General features: G+C 43.6%; 1 protein-coding gene across 17 annotated transcripts in view; it reads left to right on the top strand.

The window, feature by feature from the left end:
* mical3a (microtubule associated monooxygenase, calponin and LIM domain containing 3a) overlaps positions 1 to 22877 on the top strand; it is a 129743-nt gene that overhangs the window by 26275 nt on the left and 80591 nt on the right. For 16 of the 17 annotated variants that reach the window (XR_011980778.1, XM_072694913.1, XM_072694915.1 and 13 more), the window contains exon 2: positions 4310 to 4602. The gene's annotated coding sequence lies outside the window, so the exon portion shown is untranslated. Of the gene's footprint in view, positions 1 to 4309; positions 4603 to 11549; positions 11727 to 22877 lie in introns of those variants that run through there. The other variant, XM_072694901.1, reaches the window with a different exon arrangement.

Here is a 22877-nt window from a genome sequence, read left to right as displayed (position 1 = left end):
TCATCACATAATCAAGGGGATTAACCCATTAAACCCTGCACGGTAGGCCCACACTTCAGTTTTATAGTACTGCCAGAATTAGTACCAGTTTCACAAACCCTAAAACAGAACATTAGGACAACATTAGAACTAATTAATAATTCTAAGGTTTGGTCTGCTAATACAGAGCTACTGGTCCTTCCTATGCTGCAGTGGTCTGTTCACACTAGACGTTGGGACATCTAGAGGACCTGATTGCATTCAGCAACAAAAGCATTAGTGAGGTCAGGTGCTAATGTTGGGAAATCACAAATGCTAGCCCAGGTCATCCCAGAGGTGCTGGACAGAGATCAATGACTCCAGAGAACACAGTTCCACTGCTCCACAGCCCACCTCTCGCTGAGGGACCTCTTGCTGAGGCTTGGCATTAGGTATGATGACCTTAGCCTCATATGTGTGGCAGTGCTTTTCAATGGAAATCAATGGAGATACAAGCCATGTGAGCAAAATTGCTTCATGAAGTAGCTGAATTCACCTTCTAGAAGTGGTGGCCACCGACTTTTGAACATATTGTGGAACTTCAAGAGGAATTCAATAAAAAAAATAAGGATTTGACACTAAACAGAGAATATAGGAGACCTCATCCCATCTCCAGCTCTTCATCTCTTGCTCTTGTTCCTTCTCTCTTTGTTAGTCTCAGCTCAAGCATCTCCATTGAGGATTATTGAGATTATTACATATTCACCTCCCCAACAGCCCAGCAAAGGGCCTTTGTGGGTCTATGATAGGTCATTTCCCAAACCTTGCGAGCAGGCTCTGGCAACAGATAACAAACAATAAGCAGTGCCAGGAGTGGCCGTATTAAATGCGATGTTATTTTAGCCTATTGCTTGAAATGGATGAGTGAAGCAGTGTTGACAGGCTCCATATTTTTTATTCATGGCCCTCACACACCCAGCTAGTGACTTCAGAGCGCAGGAGGAAAGCTGATTCATAATGCATGCAGCTGGCGAGGCTGCTTTGGGTCGGCTCTCTGTGTCTGTCTGAGGGAGACGGAGAGAGACACTGCCGAAACTAACAAGGGTTAACCAGCTTTTAGTCATAGTGCCTTGTCTTTCTTTCTCTTGGGGTCCACGTATGACAAAAGCAACCCGTATTCCCATAACTAGCAGAGTCTGGAGGTGATGAGCTGCTCTCTAGTTTCAACAACACTATATTTTCTTGAAGTTGCAGCCAGGTTTTATTGATTTACCAGCTGTAACTAGGGCATTCACACTAGTGGGCTGGGTTTATGTCAATTTTGGGGTGCTGCAGTGGTCTGTTCACACTAGACGTTGGGACATCTGGAGGATCTGATTGCATTCAGCAACAAAAGCATTAGTGAGGTCAGGTGGGCTGGGTTTATGTCAATTTTGGGGATGTATGACTATAACAAGTCAAGACTGTGATGTAACAGTTTTGGGATTTTGGGACTGGCCCGTTTTCCAGCCCTATTTTGATTAGGCTGGATTTTCTGTTTGAGGTTCACGCTTTCTGTGCACGAACTCTCATTATTTAATTAAGCCATGGTTAAATACAGTGTTTCTTTCTAGGTCCCCTTTAAGTATGCTGTCTGTCTCAGTGATGTTCACCGTGGATTGTTTAAGCTGTTTTACATGCTATTCAGAGCGATGCATGACACATTAAAGCATCATTCCTCATATCCGTGCAGAAGGCCCGCATCTGGTTTTCCCGGATAATTTCCTGCTTTCCTGCAAAATTCAATATCTCTCATAAATGCAGCAGGCCAGGGTATTGCCCTCCCGCGGCCGCTACGTCACAGCCATGCTGCGACTTTGTCTCTGGCTCTGAAAACACAATGAAGTCAATTAGCCTACGCGTCCTTGACACAAAGGCAACGCTTCATGCGCCCACTGCTCCTGCACACTGGACCAATTAGAGACCGCTATGATCTCATCAGAGTCCGAGCACACCAGGCCTTGCTGCCTGCCGAGAGTCAGAAAGTCACATACTGGAGACACAGTCCAGCTTTTACTGAGATGTTTTGTTCATATTCTCCTTTTAAAGCAGCTTCGACTCAGCGAAATCATTTCAAATGACTGAAGTGACTGCCCAGATCACTGCCCGTAAAATAGCCCCGAATGTTATCATTATGTAATTACAGGAGTCGGACCACATGCCTGTGACAGATTGGAGATATCGCTTATCTTCACTCACACAGTGCCACATTCACTTGAATGCATTTCGACAGAGTTAAAGGCACAAACAACGTAAAATGTGCTCATTCAGAACTTCTGGCTCTGTTGCCCCTTAGTGCTGGGCTCGGTTACCACCATCTGATAACGGGGCAATAACAGCTTTATTTAAGAAGCTCATTTAAGCTATTTTAAGCAAATAGCTTGGGCCGAAGCAAGCGATTGGTGGGGAGTTCTGTGAAAGCATGGCTTTTTTTAATGGGCTGTCTTGCTATTTTGCCAGACGATTACGTGTCAAAAACCACGAAACAAGATTACAGGAACAAAGAAGTATGCTTCATTTCCGGCCATTTCACATTCCCTCAACCTTAAACTGTGACCTGACGTTAACTTTTCAATGCTAAGAGCACCAAAGAATGCACTTACTGAGTATTTTGTAAGTTGTTATTTGATGTATAATTTGTAGGTATGTGACTCTTGCCGGTTTTGCTGTTGATTTCTTATTTTTATAGTAGTTTTAGCACCGCACCTGAAACACTGTAATTATTCCTGAGCCTTACAGGATAGTGTTGCTGTCCTCTCGATCTGCTGATAGCAAACTGAAGAGATTGTAGCCAGTTAGCCTTTGGCCTTGCCCCCACTCCCTTCTCAAGGTTTGGCTTTCTCTAGTCTTAGAAGCCACTCGAGGGAGTTAATGATGGAGAGAAGAGAAGGTAAAAGCTGGTGGCCTAGCATTAGCTTTCAGCCTAGCAGAGATGCCTGTTTTCCTTTCCAGCTGTCACTTTGAGCCCCCCTGCTACGAACACTGGCACAGAAAAAACTTTGGTCATGAGGAGATCTGGAGATGATGAGCTGCTCTCCATTACCATCAACACCTGAAGTCTCCAATGCCATCGTTTCTCCAGGTTTGACTAAGGCTTTCTCTAGAGAGCTGGGATTATGTAAATTGTTAATTGTGTTTTGTAGCCCTGTTTTGATTATGCTGGATTTTATTTTTGAAGGAGGAACAACAGTGTTTGAGGTTCATGGTGTGTCAGTTCCATGTACCAAGCTCTCGTTATTCAACTATGCCAATAAAAAATACAGTCTGACATTCTAGGACCCCGGTAAAGTTTAACGGGGTCCTAGAATGTCAGACTGCCTTAGTCAAACCTGGAGAAACGATGGCAATGGAGACTTCTGGAGACTATGGTGTTGTTGGTACTGGAGAGCAGCTCATCACCTCCAGACCACCTCATGACTAAAGTTTTTCCTGTACCACTGTTCGTAGCAGGGGGGCTCAAAGTGACAGTTGGAAAGGCAAACGGGCATCTGTGCTAGGCTGAAAGCTAAAACCTACTAATTATATATCACAACAACTTAAAAAATACTCAGTAAGTGCATTCTTTGGTGCCCTTGGCATTGACGAGTTAACGTCAGGTCAGGTTGAGGGAATGTGAAATGGTCGGAAATGAAGCATACTTCTTTGTTCCTGTGATCTTGTTTCGTGGTTGTTGACACGTAATCGTTTGGCACAATAGCAATGCTTTCACAGAACTCCCCACCAATCGCTTGCTTGATCTAAAGTTCACCTTGTTTGGAACTGTACTACAAATACTGAGCAATTGTGTCATTTTTTACAAAGTGCTCTACAAATCTGTGTCCAGTGGACCGAAGGTGCTTCTCAGCAAAGTCAAATTAGAATGACCCAAATGGAGACATGTGGGTTACACTGTGGGCTGCTTATTCATTTATGCAAGGTGGAGAATCTCACATATCCGACTAAAGCCCATCGCACATTGACTAACGGCAGCGCAACTGTCCAGGCAGCGTCTGTGCTGTGTTATAAATAACTGCCCGGCTAGGAGTTTGTGCGCAGGTCTGGCGGGTCAAGCTGCCACATATGGGAGAATGCTGGAATGCTGGGCCGTCTTGCTGGCGTGTTATTCCTGTAGCCTGGCAGACCTTGCTGTGCACCAGCACATTTTGTACACAGCCCCAGCAGGGCAGACTTACACATTCAAAGCTTGGCCAGTCACTTAGGTCCTCATTCCACTCCCCACCTACACCTACCACCACCCCCCAGCACACACACACACTCTCACGCTGTGCTTGCCACACCCATTGTCTTAAGACACCCATTGTGTGTTTCGCAGGCTTACTGGGAGGCTACTCTTTGTGAACAGCCTGAAAGGCCTTAGCGTCATCGCAAGGAGGAGGGGCTGCTGGCTGCTCCCGCCAAATCACGTGAGGCCTTCCACGGCCGGTAACCATGGCAACCAGCACGGGTCCAGCCTGCATCCCGCTGCTGTGGTGAAGAGGAGGAGGAGGAGGATACAAGAGAGGGAGAAAGGTGTAGAGGAAGAGAGGGAGCGGGAGAAGAGAAGAAGCTCCGAACAGACATACATATACATGCCGTCCCCCCGGAGCTGCCGCGGATATTCCCACAGTGAGTATCCCGCTGTTGATTTTCCTCTTTTGCTTTGATGCTTTGGAGACCCTGCCGGGTCTCGTTCTTCTTCAGCCTAATGCCAGCTTCAAATCAGGGGCTTCCTCCTTGCTTTTGTTATGAAGTGAGTGATGACATCATACCTCTCTCCTAGGTGCTAGGCAGGGAGTCCCCCATCCTAGGACTGAGGATTTTCCTTTGTCACAGACCAGTGCCTTTCTTTTAGCCTTATCTCCTGTGTCATTGGTATTCAAAAGAGGATAAATAAAGACCATAGGAGACAGGTTTTGGAGCCCCACCTACACCTAATAGGGGTGGATCCCTGGGCCTGTTGTTGTTTCATAATGACCGCTGAGCCCTCGGCAGCTCGTGCGCTTCACTGCTCCCATTAACTTCTTTTAATAGCTCTCCACCAGCAAGGCTTCAGTCTCTATTGGAGTCACTAGCTGTTCCCAGTGCAGTTAGTGTAATTAGCAAACCCCTGCTTAGCACGTTTTCTAGCCTACATACTGGGCCAACCTGTTCTTCTTCACAGCCTGTGTTCGTGACTCGTCCTTGTGATGACTGACGACGGAGGACAGCGGGGATGACTACAGTAATTCCAAGCAAATATCACAGGTCGTTTAATGCAGCGATTCCAGTGGCTTGGGTGTGATTGATTTGTAAGGTCAGCTGATCATTGCTCGATCACGAGGAGATCAGTGATCACAGTGCTGGCATTTGCATACAGTAGTAAACGAATCGGCAACTGTGTGAAATGGTGCAGGCTTAGATGTTTTAGTGACCTGACTAGGAGGGTTCTGAATTTCTTCCAGGAGACCAAAATCTGTTCATAACTGAAAACGTGTCAATTAAAGGGGGCATAGCCCACATTTCTCTCCCCTGAGATTCACTTATGGCGTTTGTGGGGGGTTTATCTATCAAAGAGCTCATTTATACAGCACTCTTTATCCATCAGAAAAATTCACAGGCTGTTTTTGCTAGTATTACTTTTTAGACGTGCATGTAAATTAGCTCTGTTCTGATTGGCTTTACACTTTACATTAGCACCACATGTCAAATTTTGAGTAGGCCACCACAACAGAACTGACCATTCAAGACTTGGACTCCACAAGACCTCTGAAGGCGTCCTGTGGTATCTGGCAGCAAGACGTTAGCAGCAGATCCTTAAAGTCCTGTAAGTTGTGAAGTGGGGCCTCCGTGGATCGTGTCAGTAAGCCTTAAGTGCCCATGACCCTGTCGCCGGTTCACTGGTTGTCCTTTCTTGGAGCACTTTTGGTACCACTGCATATCGGGAACATCCCACAAGACCTGCCTGTTGTTTTAGAGATGCTCTAACCCATCACAGTTCTTGGTTGTTGTCAGAGTGGCTCAGATTCTTATGCTTGCCCATTTGTCCTGCTTTTAACACATCACCTGACTGATCACTGACTCACTTGCTGCCTAATACTGTATCCCCACCCCGTGACAGAAGCTACTGTAGAAGATGAGAATCAATGTTTTTCACTTCACCTGTCAGTGGTACTAAGGTTATGGCTGATTGTTCTATGTAATAAATGCCAACATGCTCATGTTGGGCTCACATGGGTGGAATGTGGGCAAGGTGGGTTTCAGCTGGGGTTCCAGGTGGTCATGGGCTCTGAGTGGGTTTGTACTTACTGTTTTACTGCGGCCCACTTCGGCTTCCCCAATGGGCCTCATTGTTAAAGCCCACCTAAATCTCACATGACTCGCATCTAGGCCCCAAATGCAGTGTACAACCCAGATGGGGCCCATATTTAACCCCTCCTGGTCCCGTCACTGACCCTGGTGTGCATCCATATGTGGGGCTAACATGGAACCTGAGGACAAAACATTGTGGTTCTCAGTTGGGCTTCCCATACAGGCCCCATGTGGACATATTAGCTGGGTTAGCTGGGTTTACGTACTACAGTATGTAGTAAAGTAAAGGAGAATCTACTTTCCTTGCTATGGATCCTCTAACAGCATTTATGTTCTGCTATGTTCTATTGTTTAAAGTTCATCAGCTTCTTCTGACAGGCCTGAATTACACACATTTTTCAGTCCTTTTAAAGAAGACGTGGAGGTCTGTTGGTCTTGTCCTTTGCATTCTTTCCAGGATCAGAGACGTTTCTCACACGTCTCTCATTATGCATTGCAGATTAAGTCATCCTTTTGAGGAATACTGTTCCCGAACATTTAGCCTCCCATTTTCCGCGAATTACGTTCATCGCGGGGGTAATACTTAACAGATGTAGGCTATCAGCACGTCATGCCATAAACAATCTCCCTTCCTCCGTTTCTTGCTGCTTAAAATGGATTTTGCATAGAACCCTTAAAGACTGCCCCTGTGGGCCATCTACAGTAATAATAAAGACTAATGACTTAATAACCTTGACTGGTTTGATCAAGCTAAAAGCAGAGCCACGTGGTCAGTGTATAAAGCATATTGGAGGTTTTACTACCATCTTTCCAAAGAACCTCACTTCTTAAAAATGTTAATTTCCCATATCCAACCCCAGGACATCCACTCCTCCCAAGGTCGGACTGCACACCGCATTCTGCATTGCAGTGAAGGCTGAAAAACTGTGGTTCAAGTCTGACATTTTAAGTAGGTGGTGAAACTCACTCTGTTGGTTGGAGCTGGAATGTGTAAGTAGTAGCAACAGTTGATTATAACTGCATGGGACTTATTGGCTGGTGTCTATGGTCCTAGGGTAAAAACACAACATTCATCTGTCCAGAGCTCATTGTTCTAATCCTGGTCCAAACTTTAGTCTAGACAGCAAGGGTTCCCTGCTTGAGCACCTCCCATGAACATCAAACTATTTGGTCACTGGGTGCCATTAGGATGTAGCTCCTGTGATGACATTTTTGGATCGTTGGAGGCTTCTTTACACATCTCATGGTCTGCTCTTGGGCTGAACTTGCGAGGACGGCCTGACATGGCCATATTGGCAGTCGTTTCACTTGTTAAGGATTTTTAGATCTTTTTTAACCCCTTCCCAGACTCGTCTGCATCTACAACCTTCTTTCTGAAGGCCTCAGAGAGCTCTCTGGATCTGGCCATGGTGGTCTTCACCACTCACTTCAAACATCAAGAGCAAACCAGACTAAAAGTCTGAGGTTTAAGTAAGACAGGGGCTGAATCCCCATTGTGTGCTACACACTAATACTGTAAGGTACAGACTATATGCTAATGTTCCCTGACCCGTTCTGTACTAAAAGGAAGTGATGAAGCGTTGCCATGCCAACATACATCACTGCAAGTTCTCCTGCCACTGTCGCTGCTTTAGTTACATTACCTCCATCTCTCAGTAGTGTTCAAGTGAAGATCAAATCTCTATATGTTTAATTCTGTTAAAATAGACAAAGGTTTTCAAGGGTGTCCTCATTTTAATCATATAGAAAAATGACGATGAGTATCCTCCTATGCCTTTCTTGCGTGCGCTACATTTCGCTGAGGTGAGTTAGTGTAGTTGAGGAACTCTGTTATGGCACATGCTGACTTTTGTCACTGTGAGGCGTACAAGGCCTCATATGTCTGGTGAAATGTCACGGTGAAGTTCAGGGTATTGACTGATTATCTGAGCGCACTCAAGAGTCTCCTGTGGGAGGGTGTTGAGTGACTGGAACACTGCAACATGGCTGATAGCGTTTGGGAACATGTCCAGTCCAGTTTGTGGCGTACAGCCTGCCTCCCCAGATAAGAAGATATTTATTCCTCTGTGTATCTTCTGTTTATCTGTTTGAGTCACGTTCAGGACCATGTACATTAGCAGATACGCGTACCGTAAAAATGCAGTGGAATTTGAATAGCTCTCCAGTTCACAGGTCAAACTCTTTGACCTCAACTTTGGAGTGATGTAGAGGCTGCTACTGGGTGCTGATTCCTGTCATATTTCAAGAAATGCATTGTTGTGTTGTAATAAGACAAGGCTTATTACACACTAAGGCGTATTATACAGTAACTACAAACTGGTGTGGCTATTCTTTGGTAATAGAGGCTTGTAATAACACTTTTGATCTGTGGGCATGAGGAAGAGGCATAGGCCCTTCAAGGGGTTAACCTCCTTCACAGACTTCATGCACCTCAAGACAAACAAATGTATGGCCGCTATAGTGTTTCCCTAGGTTTGGAGCTCTGGGGGAAATATTACAGGAAATATTAAAGTTAAAACAACTGTATTTCCTGTCCACTGACTTTGCCGACTTTACTGTCATATTATTATTGAGCCCTTAATTCTGAAAAAAGTGCCAGGGTTTGATGAAGGGTCATTGCATGTTCTTGGTCACTTCATATTTAACTCAACTACATGTAACTACAACACTGGGTGCAATAATTAAGCCTGTTTTGTCTGGTCATGGTCATATGTTTATGCTCCATTTAAAATGTTGGGTCCAAATGGTCAAAGTGACACTGGAGTAAAAAAGAGACTCTGGTTTAGCGAAACAAGGTTCCAACAACAATTCTGAGGGATCTCAAGGATCTCTGATGGATATGTGGATGGATGTCTAATGGATCAGATTTTAAGCCTTTCTGATGGATACATAGATTGATATTTGGTGGATCTAATTATCAATGATCTCTGATGGATAGGTGCATGGTTGTCTGATGGATCTGATCTCAAGGACCTCTGATACATAGATTATATATTTGATGGATCTGATCTCAAGGATCTAAGATGGATGTATGGATTGATATTTGATGGATCTAATCTCAAGGATATAAGATGGATGTATGGATTGATATTTGATGGATCTAATTTTAATGATCTCTGATGGATATGTGGATGGATGTCTAATATATCTGATTTTAAGCCTCTCTGATGGATACATGGATTGATATTTGATGGATCTAATCTCAATGATCTCTGATGGATAGGTGGATGGATGTCTGATGGATCTGATCTCAAGGATCTCTGATAGATACATAGATTGATATTTGATGGATCTAATCTCAAGGATCTCTGATGGATAAATGGTTGAATATCTGATGGATCTGATCTCAATAATTTTAGATAAGTACTTAGATGGATATAGGATACATTGATAAATACTTGCGCACCACCAAAAACCCTTTTTTCCCAATGCAAAGCCACGTTTGCCTGGAAAATCACCAAGATGTGTATCTGGATGGGACTAAACTGATCAGACCGCCACTGAGTTCAGTGAAAAACAGCAGGTAATTCTGTCATTAATTTTCTCAGAGGACGAGGCAGAAACACACAGACATGGCTGATGTGGACGGAATATAAAATAACAGGAGCCCAAATAAATAAGTAAGTAATCTTGTCTGGCCATCAGGGTCTTCCTGGTTCAGTCTGTCCAGGGCCACTCTGTTCTAATGGCTAACCTGGACAAGGCCTGGTCCTCGTCTATGTCGCTCTGCAAATCATTTGGCTGACATTAACCATCAAAGTAGCAACAAGTAGGGTCTTGAACACAAGTGAAAATGAGAATACCCACACAGAGCTTTGCTGGCTGCCCTTTCAGACACGCATTTTAAATATAAATAGTTTTGGATTGTTCGCAAGAATGTAGGGAACCGTGTTGCTAATATGGATAGATACGATCATCAGAGGTTTGGACTTCGAGGGCCATAAGATACAGTCAGGATATGAATAGGATACTTTGTCTCCTCACTTCATTTTAAAGTAAGAGAGTTGTGATGTCACATACTATACATACCAGTTCAGCCTAAAGCCTAGAGCAGTGGTCCCCAGCCACATGACTCCTACTGTTATGATGCTGGAGCGTTTTCTGAAACTGTCATTTAGACTAGCTGCTTTTAGACTATCAGCATATCCTAACTACAGTTTTATTGTATGTAGCTGTAAACACACTGATCAGTCATAACATTAAAACCACCCGCCTTATATCGCGTAGGCCCCCTTGTGCCGCTGAAACAGCTCTGACCTGTAGAGGCATAGACTCCACAGGATCGACCTCTGAAGGTACCATGTAGGATCTGACACCAGCAGATCTTGTAAATCTGTAAGCTGTGAGGTGGGGCCTTCATGGATTGCAACAGTGAGCCTTGGATGCGTTTTTCCTTGGATTACTTTGGTAGCTACTAACCACTGCACACCGGGACCTGTTGTTTTGGAGATTTACATTTACAGTTATGGCATTTAGCTGACGCTCTTATCCAGAGCGACTTACATGGTTACTCATATTACAGAGGTGGGCCAATGTAGTGTTAGGAGTCTTGCCCAAGGACTGTTATTGGTGTAGCGCAGCACAGTCACCCAGACCAGGAATCAAACCCAGGTCTCCCACATGGTGTGGTAGTTTAGTGGCAGGAAGTGGTGTTATCTGTTGCACCACACCAACCAGATGTTCTCAGATGACATACTTGTCTAACCATTACAATTTGACCCAATTTCAGATTCTTAGGCTTGCCCATGTTTCCTGCCCATCCTTCAAGACCTGACTGTTTACTTGCTGCCTAATACAGCTAGCTACCATTGTCAGTGATATTTATTTTGATGTCAGTTTTATTATTATTATTATTATTATTATTATTATTTTATTATTTTAATTATTATTATTAATAATAATAATAATAATAATAATAATAATAATAATAATAATCTGAACTTCTGTGAAACTTGAATAGACGGGTTTCGCGTATCCGCCCCGCGGCCACGTCACTGCGGAGCACCAATCGGATTAAAACGGTGGGACTGTACCATTTCCCTCCAGAGAGGGAGGAGACCTACATCAGTTAATGCACTAAAGTTGACATGTTCCTTAGTAATACGGGATAGTAAACATTAGAAGTAGTCGTGTAATACAATTTATACACAGTATTTCACGTTTGACACGAGAACGGGGCTGTTTTAGTAATCCGTCAGCGGCTTGACTTCTCCGGCCCACCCCTCTCCTTTCCTCCGCGTAGTCTCGTCCTGCGGCTCCTCGGCGAGTCACTCATTAGCGCCTTTCTGCTGCAGTATGAATGTGGGTAAACAGGCGAGGAGGCTGCCGCTTTAAGAGCCACTAAAGTTGGGACACATCGCTGTTTCACACTCGGACTAAGTCATGCCATCGCCCGGAGGGGTGTTGAGGATACGTGCATAGCCCGAAGGAGCCCACGGTCGTGTTTTCGCAGATCCGCGAAGGTAAGCGCATGGACGCAGCAGCAGCAGCAGCAGCAGCAGCAGCAGCAGCCCTCTGACCGCTGATCCAGGATCAGCTGTAGCGAGCGCTCCTGTATCCTAACGATCCGGGGCCATTGTGCAGAATACCGGTCAGTAACCAGTTCAGAGCGAGTGGGGAAATATCGATTAACGTTAGAGGACTGGTGTGAATGTGGCCAGCCGGCCTCCGTTTCAGCCATTGCTTGCTGATCCACGTCCACGTTGGTTGGGATAGGAGTCAGAGCCAGCAGGCACTCTCTCCACTAAGCTGTGTGTTTCCACAAGGCTGGACAACAGCCTCCACGTTTCTGCCCTCTAGGAAGACTAACCCTGACAGCTGTGTGCAGTCCTTCATCCTGCGGAGACAGCACGAGGCTGTGTGTACAGTGCTGTGCTTTGGCTGCAGATGCATATTAATATCATATCCATCATAATGCTTTATTAGCTTTCCCACATTCAGGATGACACCTGTTTTAAACAGAGATTTGACTAATATGTTTAATTGCATTTGTACCCCTCTGTAAATGTTATAATGTGGTGAGAAGTGTTTTGTTATAGCTTAGGTAGTATTGTCTCCAAAACTTCTGTAAGATACATCTATAAGGAAACACTTAACTGTAAATGGAAGTCAAATACACACACACACGCACACACATACACACATATATATATATATATATATATATATATATATATATATATATATATATATATACACACACAATGTGTGTATGTATGTATGCATGTATGTGTGTGTGTATGTATGTATGTATGTATGTGTGTATATGTGTATATATATATATATATATATATATATATATATATATATATATATATATATATGTGTATGTGTGTGTATATATTTGTGTGTGTGTGTATGTGTGTGTATATATATATATATATATATATATATATATATATATATATATGTATATGTGTGTGTGTGTTGTAACTTTTTGGTCATTTTGGAGCATTTCTATAGTCCATTCATCATGAAATTTTGAAATAAATTATGGTCAGGATTGAAAATGGCACAATTTGATTATACAGATCATTTCTAATGAAAAAACATGCAACCTTTACATTTTCAGCTTTTTTTAAACTGCCCTTTTCATTAATTACAATTTTCTAGATAAATGAACCAATAGAAATGCTGCAAAATGAATAAAATTATTGCAATCTTTCTACATTGACTTACATTCACATTAATGGCATTTAGCTGACGCTCTTATCCAGAGCGACTTACATGGTTACTTGTATAACAGAGGTGGGTCAGTGTAGTGTTAGGAGTCTTGCCCAAGGACTCTTATTGGTGTAGCGCAGCATAGTCACCCAGACCAGGAATTGAACCCCAGTCTCGCACATGGTGTGGTAGCTCACTGGCAGGTAGTGGTGTTATTTGTTGCGCCACACCAACCACAGCCAGTTAGGGCTGGGTGATATGGTAAAAATACTATATCACAATATTTAAAGACAATTTTCACGATACATGTAATCACAGGCTAAATACATAGCCCAATACCAACCCAAGTAGTGTCAGATTCTTAAAAACTACTACTCAGATACTCTCCTGTACTGAGACACAGTGATTTGATTTTTTCTGTTATTGTTTATTCAACATCTGCTGCGCTTCATCTAATTAAACCAGTCTAATTCCACTGTTCGTATTGAAAGCTGAAGTTGGTCAGACTTCTATAAGCACTGATGAGATCCCTGAAAATACCAGAATTCATCACAATATGATAAAACATCAGCCCTACTTCCAGTTCAAGTTAAATCTGATACCAGAATCCCTAATAAACGGATCAGTATGACTGTTGTTTCTATGTGTCCGGTTCCACTGTTGGCTCGCCATGTCTGATTATGTTTGGCTCCGATGGGATTCGGTATCAGAGGCGTTGTTATCTGACCTCTAGGCATGATGGCGTTCCTGCATCTGCATCTCACCATGCCTCAACACTTCCAGGGCATGGATTGGATGTAGTGGTGTAATGGAGCAATGAGATCACAACATGACATTTCCTATGTGACTCAAAAAGCTTTCCACCCTGTGGAGACTGTGTATACATCTGCGCCGCTAATGGGTATTGATTGCGTCTGTTGTTTTCTGCCTAGACGCTCTCTGCCGCTTTGCTGTCGTTCACGGGGAGTGGAGCTAGGGTAAGAGATATGGACGGGGAAATTAGCCGCCGTCCATATCGGTGCTGCAGGGAAACACATTGTTAATGATAAAGCTGCTGCTACTGGACTTTGTAGGAGGCCGGCTTGGCCGCCAAACAGCTCTCGGACAAAAAGGCTCTCAGCCTCAGTCTTCCTCGCAGCCAGGTCAGTGAGTTGGAAACGCAGACCGCGAGCAGAAGAGCGGGAGGGAAAGAAAGGGTGAGAGAGAGAGTTTCCTGCTGACTCAGCTCGAACACCGTTGATTATGCCGCCCTAAAGGCCAGGCCGAGATTAGATGTTTGACTTTTCTCGAAAGGCCCTTCATCTGAGAAGAAGTGCCTGTTTGTTTTTGTGACCTGGTTACTAGTTGTGATAGAGCTGTGGGACAGGGCTGCACAGGTCAGGGGAAGCTGACCATTAAAAGAGTTATAAAAAAAAGAGCAGCTGCTTTCTCTCTCTCTCTCTCTCTCTCTCTCTCTCTCTCTCTCTCTCTCTCTCAACAGCCTGTCGCTGCAGGGCCGAGGGCAGTGCGGCTCTCCTTCTCCGTCTTCTTATGTTTAAGCGAATAACTGCTAACCGGCGCTGTGGAATCTGTCCGTGTGTGTGATCACACTGGATCTGGGCACTGAGTTGGCCTTAAAAGGAAACGTGTTCAACCTGCGCCTGTTTGTTTGGTTACTCCGGCTTCAGGAATGTAGCTGCAGACCAACGGCTTTCAGATTTTAAACGCTGCACGCTCTTTCCCCAGGAGGCCGTAACAGAAGCTTCACGGAAACAGAGCTGCAGGAGGTGGTGTTCTTTCTCACACATAGAGCACGGACACACACACACACACACACACACACACACACACACACACACACACACACACACACACACACACACACGTGTTGCCCAAGTTAACTGAGGCTTGCAGCTTAAGATGTTGACAGTTGGTAGCAGGGCTGTATTGTATTGGTGAGAACCTGGCAGTACAGGAGCTACAGGTCACTGCTTTTAGGTTTACAGTGGGATGAATCTTGATGGTAATCATAATGTCTAATTATTTAAAACAGAAGCAGAGTTTTAAAACCAGTCAATAAATGAAGGAAGAAAACAATTAGAAGATTAATAATGATAAATGAAAATATCAATAATCAATACAAAGTAGATCAAAAAAGGTTGATCATATGCAGCTTTTTAATGTGTATTTTGTTTAGTTTATTACTAAAAACATTTCCCTACATTTCCATTATAAAATAAAGTATTGTATTTATTCTAAAGCATTTGTTGAATATTTTAGAATTTTTGAATTGTGAAATACACAATGAGAATACCGTTAAACCCTGACTTCTTTTTTTTTTTTAGGTTGGTTATCATACTGTTATTATTATTCATACAATTATTAGATAATATTTCAAACCTTAAGTGTTGATATATTGCGATTCTATAAGCAAGACGATGTATAATTTTTTTAAATATAAAATTTTAGGAAAACTGTCTGCCACAAGTCTTTACTTTCTTAAAGTCTTTCTTAAGTCTTTTTTCTTTAAAAAATCAATACTGTGTTAATAAACGATAATCGGCACTTACACACAGTACCGGTATCAGCATTAGAGAGCGTCGATACCATGAAGCTTAGATTTTTTTTCATGGAACATTTTGTTTGCATACCTTATTATGAAACCTTTATTATTAATTATATACTTTATTATGAAACGTAAAAAACAGTCATAAATAGTTATTACCATTAAACAGACATTTAATGAAACTTTTACTTCTTAGCTCTGAAACCAAAAGTTACGTTTCAGCAGCTTGTTTAACGGAAACACATTGAAGTTCAGTACTTTTTACACAGAGACGTGAACCTGAACGTGAAATTGCTGCATCAGCACTTTCTGTTTCTACACTGGCGTTTTTTCACTGCTCTGAAGTGTGAATGCTTCCCTACCTGCACGTGTTTCTGCATTGTGGCAGTTTTAATTTATCATAACTCTGAAACTTTTTCTAATGTGCAGTTTCTCAACCAGTGAACGCTGTGTTTTCAGGCTTATTAGATCTTATTTAGGATCTGATATTTTAAAAAGTGCAACCTATAAAAGGTGGAACACTATAAATATCAGGATTTTCAGCCATTCATCCATTTTATTTTGTATTATTCACAATACACGTAATCACAGACTAAATACATAGCCCAATACTAACTAAAACATCAGCCCTACAGTTAAAGTTAAATCAAACCTATAAAAAGGTGGAACACTATAAATATCAGGATTTTAAGCCGTCTATCCAGTTTTTACAGATGTATCAGTTCACGGTATCGTGACAGTTACTTGAAAAGCTGGTATCGGTATTGGAAAGGAAAAAGTGGTATCGGTGCATCCCTGATAATCCATCCCGTAGTGCAGAACATAATATCGCAATACTTCGATATGCCCATATTTTCATACACCCCTAGTTGCCAGTTGATAGCTGCTCCCTTTTTTATAATTAGTCAGAGCATTTAAAGTCATGCCTTTTCCAGTTTTTGGAGAATACAGAGCCTTAACATTCCTTAAACAGGAATTCCACCCAAAAATTCCTGAGTAATTAAATCACTGTGCTGCAAGTCGTTCGGTCCGAGTGCTGTGGTGAGTCCGAATTGTTCACAGTGGTGGTGACCGTTACCGGCCCTCTTTAGAGAGAGTGTAACGCCTCTAGAAACTCCCTCACGCAAAGCCATTCCAGCGTTCCAGGGTTAGGAATACTCTGCCTGATGCCCGAGGCGTTGTTTTCTTACGTGCTCCCCTCTGCCAAAAGCACCTGAAATAGGCCTCCTGAAACGTCATCTGCAGTTCCACACGTGCTTGCTCCAACACCTTGGATCCGAAAGGTGCTGGGGGTATTGGCGCCTCTTGTTTTTTCTGCCGCGTCTTTGTGGGCACAGCTGGCCAGAATTTCCTCTGGTGTGCTTCCTGTGTGTTATCTGTGTGTCCGATCAGAGATAAGAATTAGAAAAATTCACAAGTAGGTCAAACGTCCAGTCCTAATCTTTACACATTCTCATAGATGCAGAAGTAATCTGTGTGTGTGTGTGTGTGTGTGTGTGTGTGTGTGTGTGTGTGTGTGTGTGTGTGTTTTTGTTGGGGTTTTTTTGGTGATAGTGAAGTGACCCTTGGACCACTCTAGTGGGGAGAGCAGCCAGTGCAGCTGTTCTGCAGGGCTAACCAGGCTTATTTAATTACATTGGTCTAGAATGTGCGGTACTGTGCTTGGACTTCCGGGCTGTCCGTGTCCGTCGACTTCTGAGTGCTAGACATTCACAACTATTACGAATGCTGTGATCTGCCAGTCTGTCTGAACTGAGACTTATTTTGATTATTCAAGATCTTCTCTTGCTTCTGTTGCCTGGGCCTGGTCATTTAGTAATTTGCGTCCTGATGATCTGAATCATTTCATTCTGATCTAATTCGTTAGTGTATGATTGTATGTTAATAATGCATGAGCAGATTTGTTCGTCTTGTTTGTAAAGATGCTCTAGAATGGAAAACTCTGCTCATCTCGGCCTGGCTGAATGGTGAGAGTTCAGTAAATAGAAGTGACAAACCGCAAATCTGATAGAACCACAACAGAGCTATTAACTCTGCTAAATCCAAAACCTCAGTATACTGTATTTGCACCCCTAAGGTTGACCACCTCAGCCCACTAGAGAGTGGCTAAACACTGTGGCTACTTTGGGAGAATGGTGTGAAAAGGCAGGAAGTCAGGGAGACCATGTCACGCCGCATAGTAGCAAGGGGAGTAGCTAAACGGCGAAAAGCTCAAACTAGGCCTATTAGAGTAGGAGCAACCTGGTACAGTCTCTTCAGCTAGCTAACCGCAGGACTCGGGAGTAATTACATAAAAATATAGAATTTGGGCTTGTTACAGTGCTGGGCTGTGAGCCGGCCTATAAAATCACACTGAGCTTTTAGAAGGTAAAATACCAGGGTTGTAAAATGGCATCTGGGCATTTCTCTCACTCCATCCAGAGTCACATATTTACTATTTATGCATCAAATTAAAGAAATATCAAAATGACGTTTTGCAGATATTTAGTTAGGCCAGTTTGTCAAACCTTTCGACTGTTTTTTCTTATGATTTTCGTCAGGTTCAGTGTCACAAACATCAGAAAAATGGGATATTATAATACATAACTTGTTCCTGAGGTGCTATGATGTCATATCTGTTTTTAGAGATTTGGTTAGATTGTTAGGCCATTGTTCAGAGCCCACCCTGTGTGTAATTATCTGGTTTTTCAGTGGGATTCAAACCCCTAAGACTAAAGCGAATCCCTTTGTGAGCCCGACAGAAGTCTTCTCTGTTAATTCGGCATCCATAGATGAATGAATGAATGAATGAATGACTGACTGACTGGTGGCTTCAGACTAGGGATGCACCGATTCGTCTTTTTCTGTTTCCGATACAGCTACCGATACATGAACTTTGCAAATTGGCTGATTAACCCAATTTCTGTTTATTAATCACTAAATATAAATAACTGTGCTGGTTCTGAAATTTAAAGTCTGTGAGACCAAAGAGGAGCTAGCAGCTCCTCCCTCCTCGGTTCTACTTATATGGAAGACAAGCTGGATTACTCTCTGATGGTTGGTGACCGTTCAAGGTCACCATGCTGGTTAGATAGAAGGTGTCTTGTTGTTTGCTATGATCTGTGTATGATGTCTGTAGGTTCCTCTGATCATGGGTTATGAAGCCTAGAATACTGTCGGTGTGGGAATCAGATTCTGTGACTGGATAGGTAATTTGGATTGACTGATTATCCGATACAGCTAATATTGTTAATTTGATGACCGATATCGGATCATAGTATCGAATCGGTGCATCCCCAGTTCAGACAGGACTGAAATCGCTGAGATCCACCCGTAATGACTACATTACCCATCCTCCCCATTTCAAACTAATTTGAAATGTGTATTTAGAATTTTTTTTATCTATAAAACCCATGTAATCATGTTTTTCTGTGAAGAGAACTGTAACAAAAATCAGAGCATTGGGGACCAGCATTTTGACTTGCCTTAACCACAGTACACCTCGATGGCTGCGGAGTCGGGAATGACTGCCGTGTCTGGAAATAAATTTGGGTTGTGTGTTTGCAACAGACATCAATCCACTACAGCAACACATCTGACCTGATGTATTAATAGAGAAGTGACTCCTCTTCCTTTCCTGTCGGCCTTCCTTCATTTGGTCTCTGGTGCCAGTCTACTGGCCAACAGATCAGACCAAATCAAAGCCAGCAGATGAAGGTATGTGTGCATGCTTGGCAGTCTGTGCTCATCTGCTGACATATCTTCAGAAAAGCAGACCTGCCACTGCAGGGATGGCTGATTTTAGATCAGTTGATATTATCACTTATTAGAAGTGTCTGGCCCTGATAGTGGGCAGGCCTTGGGCACAATTCTGTTTAGGATTACTTGACCTTGCTGTATTTGGCCCAATAAACCCCCTATAGTATCTACTAGTGTTCAACCTGTGGAGACAAAAAATCTGGTGGAGGGTGAAGATTAGACCCAGGATTAGGTTTAGGACCAGGCTGAGGGTTTGGTTTAGACATTGGCCTGATGTGAAGGTTTTGATGAGCTTCAGGTTGATGGACAATTAAGGTGAATTTGATGTAGTGAAGAAGTGATCTTATATTAGCTGGTATTATTGATTATTGGAAGTGTCTGCCTCTGATATTGGGTTGGCCCAAGGGCACAATTCATTTTAGCATGTATTTATTTGACCTCACTTTATTAGGCTAGTTCATTTAAGACCCCCTATAGTATCAACAAACTGTTTGGTGGAGCCCAGTTGATTCAGTGAGACAGTGTTAGGGGTCAGGGTTAGGATTAGAACCAGGATTAAGGCCGATTTTTGCTTCTGTGTTGGGACAGCCTGTGCTATTGTGAGCGGTTAGAGCACCGGTCTATTGATAACAGGGTTGTGGGTTCGTGTATTGGGCTTTTGATAACAGGGTTGTGGGTTTGATTCCCGGGCTCAGCAAGCTGCCACTGTTGGGCCCTTGAGCAAGGCCCTTTACCCTCTCTGCTCCCCGGGCGCTGGAGTTGGCTGCCCACCGCTCTGGGTGTGTGTGTACTCACTGCCCCTAGTTCACGTGTGTGTGTGTGTGTGTGTGTGTGTGTGTGTGTGTGTGTGTGTGTGTTCACTACCACAGATGGGTTAAATGCAGAGGACACATTTCGCTGTACAGTGACAAATACGTGAACCTTTACCTTTGACATCAGAGGAGATGGTTGGTCCGGGCTTTGAACGGTGTCAGGCTACGGCGTAGATTGGCCTTTAGGTTCAGGACCAGGCTGACCGTTTGGTTTAGGTTTGGGTGAGCTTCAGAATGATGGATAATTAAGGTGGATTTAATAGTGAGGTGGAGTATTAACAGAGCATCTATTAAGTGTTCCATCCAAATAAAGTGTCTCCAATTACTGTAGAAGGTCATCTTTGAGATCTTTTCCCCTCTTGCTATGGACTATAGTGTTTGTGTGTGAGTGGGGTGTATATAGGTCAGCTAAGGTCAGGATAACTCCTCAGGTGGTGATAATCTTTCAGTGTCCTGGTGGAACGTCCCGTGTCACCGATGCATCATCCTGGCTAAGCTGCACCAGATCCTGAGGGTTATGACGAAGCGTAGAGGGTAGAGGGTGTCTTTGTTGGTACCTGCCTTACACTCGGCACCAGGGCACATGTTAGACATTTGCCAGTGCCGTCCATGGCGCTGCTGCTATGTTGTGTATGGAGACCGATGCATTGACCGACTAGGTCCCTTCTGGAGTGCTTGCTGTTAATCTCCAGAACTGCAGAATCCAGTGGTCCAATAATAAGAAACTGCCGTCTCTCCTGGTAAAAGACCGTGAAGCCCAGTCCCCCTGAGCTCCCCAGACTCGTCCCACGCCTTCCCATACTTTCCCCAGAACTGCATCCTATGTCTTCTAGACGGGCGGTTTTATAAGGTACCCAAGGGCAAAGTTTTCTTCTTATCTTGAAAACAGGGGCGAATGGAGAAGAGCTTTCCCCTGCCGGTGTCGGCCCTTGCCGCCCAGGCTATTTCCCAGAATGCTGCAGCGCCCTGAGTGTCTCGCTCAGATAAGCGAGTGCAGTGCCAGCCTCCCTCAGCCCACTACTCTCATTGAAAGCGCCTGGAACCAATCGTTCCCACTCTCTCACTCGCACTTCCTTCATCGCCACATCTCCTTAGCAACCATCTCCAAGCATGCTCCTTCCTTCTTCTGAGGAATGGAAATGCGCACATGCACGAATATGCTACCCTTTGATATGTGCTCACCACGGCCCACGTTGTAGCGGGACCGCGGTAATAGGCTGACTGCGGCTTTGGTTTTTGTATCAAGGTCATTAACCTTACCGGGTCGTTTCATGTGGTTCTGCCGTTTGCTTGATGTGAAAATGAGGCTAGAAAAGAAAGGCCTCCACCTACGCTGGCGGGTCACACTGCTGCAAGAGACAGGTGCTCCAGCCAGTGTCCAGAGATCAGATTTGCAGTTAAAATAAGGAAATCGGTCCTAGACCAGCGTTTCAGGAGTCGTTCAGTCAGGAGTTGTCAGGAGTTGTCAGGAGAGCTGAATGGACCCTGACAGAAAGGAGATAAGCAGTCTCTGCAGATGTTGGAGAAAAGTGTGTGAGTAAGTAGAACAGATTTTAGAGCACAGCCAAGCTTGAGGTTTGGCCTCCATGGTTGTTTTCAGTAGTCCCAGGTGCTTTTCTGGCTCACAGACTCGAATCACAGTTTATCCTCATGCTTTTCCACAGTTCATTGGCAATCACTACCAACCACAGGTTTCTGGGTGACTGTGCTCATATCTACCTCAAGCAGATTTGATGTGCCCAGTTAGGGTTGCAAGGTGGTGGAAAATTTCAGGTACATTTCCAGTAAAGTACCGGTAACTTTCCACTGTAACTTTTAGCTTTGGAGCTTTTTAAATATTCCAAAATGTAAATTTCAATGGAAACTTTAGGAACTTTTGAAATATTGAATCATTTAAAGAACCTGTATCATACACTATCATCAGTGTACCATTTCTTTTGTCAACAGCAGACATGAATGCGTATCAATATACATAATAACTGACTAATAGTTGCAAGCAGAACTTTATAAATGCTTCTTTCATTGAAAAATCTAAAGTTCAATTAAAACAATCAGAGAATGCAAATAAAATTTAAGCTCATTAAGCTTTTCTGATTTACCAGATAGCAACTATGTGATTCCACTTTGATGTAATAGTCGATTAAATGTTTTAAAGCCGTTACTGTTACTAAAAATATGAACCTCATCAAAACGTACCTGACTTTAGGTAATCATTTGGACCAGATGTTTGCTTTCAGTAGTGGCGGGTGTCCGGTTTCTAGAAATCATCTGTACATATGCTGTACATGTAATGGAGGAATAAACAGTGAATGCAGGTGGGGCGTGGTCTCAATAGCCCTTCAGTGTATAATGGGCCATGTGTCTGGGATTGAGGAGCAGCTTTGCTATTCCACTAAGTTTCTCAACTTTAGCATTGAATATTCTCAATATGTTCCCATAATTACTCGTTAATTCACATAATTACCCGTTAATTCCCATGGTAAATTTCCCAGCTTCCCAGAATTTTGCAACCCTATGTCCAGTATTGTTTATTGTACAGCAAAATTGGATACACAGAGTATTACTATTATCCGACGCCCCAGCCATTAAAGCAACACCGCGGGGCAACCAATGCACTTGGAGGAAAGCGATGCACTCCCGGCTCCAACGCACCAGCCTGCAGACGTCAGCGATGACTGGGTGAAGGTGCCATAAACCCACCTTTGAGAGAGCAAGGCCTATTCTGCTCTCTAGGGGCCTCGGTTGCCGATGGCTAGCAGCATGGCTGGGATTCGAACCAGCGATCCTCTGATCAGGGTGACGGTGCCTTAGTCCGCTGGATAATAATTCAGAACCCGTCTCCACCGTTGCACCAC

Source organism: Salminus brasiliensis, chromosome 13 (assembly GCF_030463535.1).
Source record: "Salminus brasiliensis chromosome 13, fSalBra1.hap2, whole genome shotgun sequence".
Lineage (NCBI taxonomy): Eukaryota > Metazoa > Chordata > Actinopteri > Characiformes > Bryconidae > Salminus > Salminus brasiliensis.
This window is presented reverse-complemented; position numbering and strand designations above follow the sequence as displayed.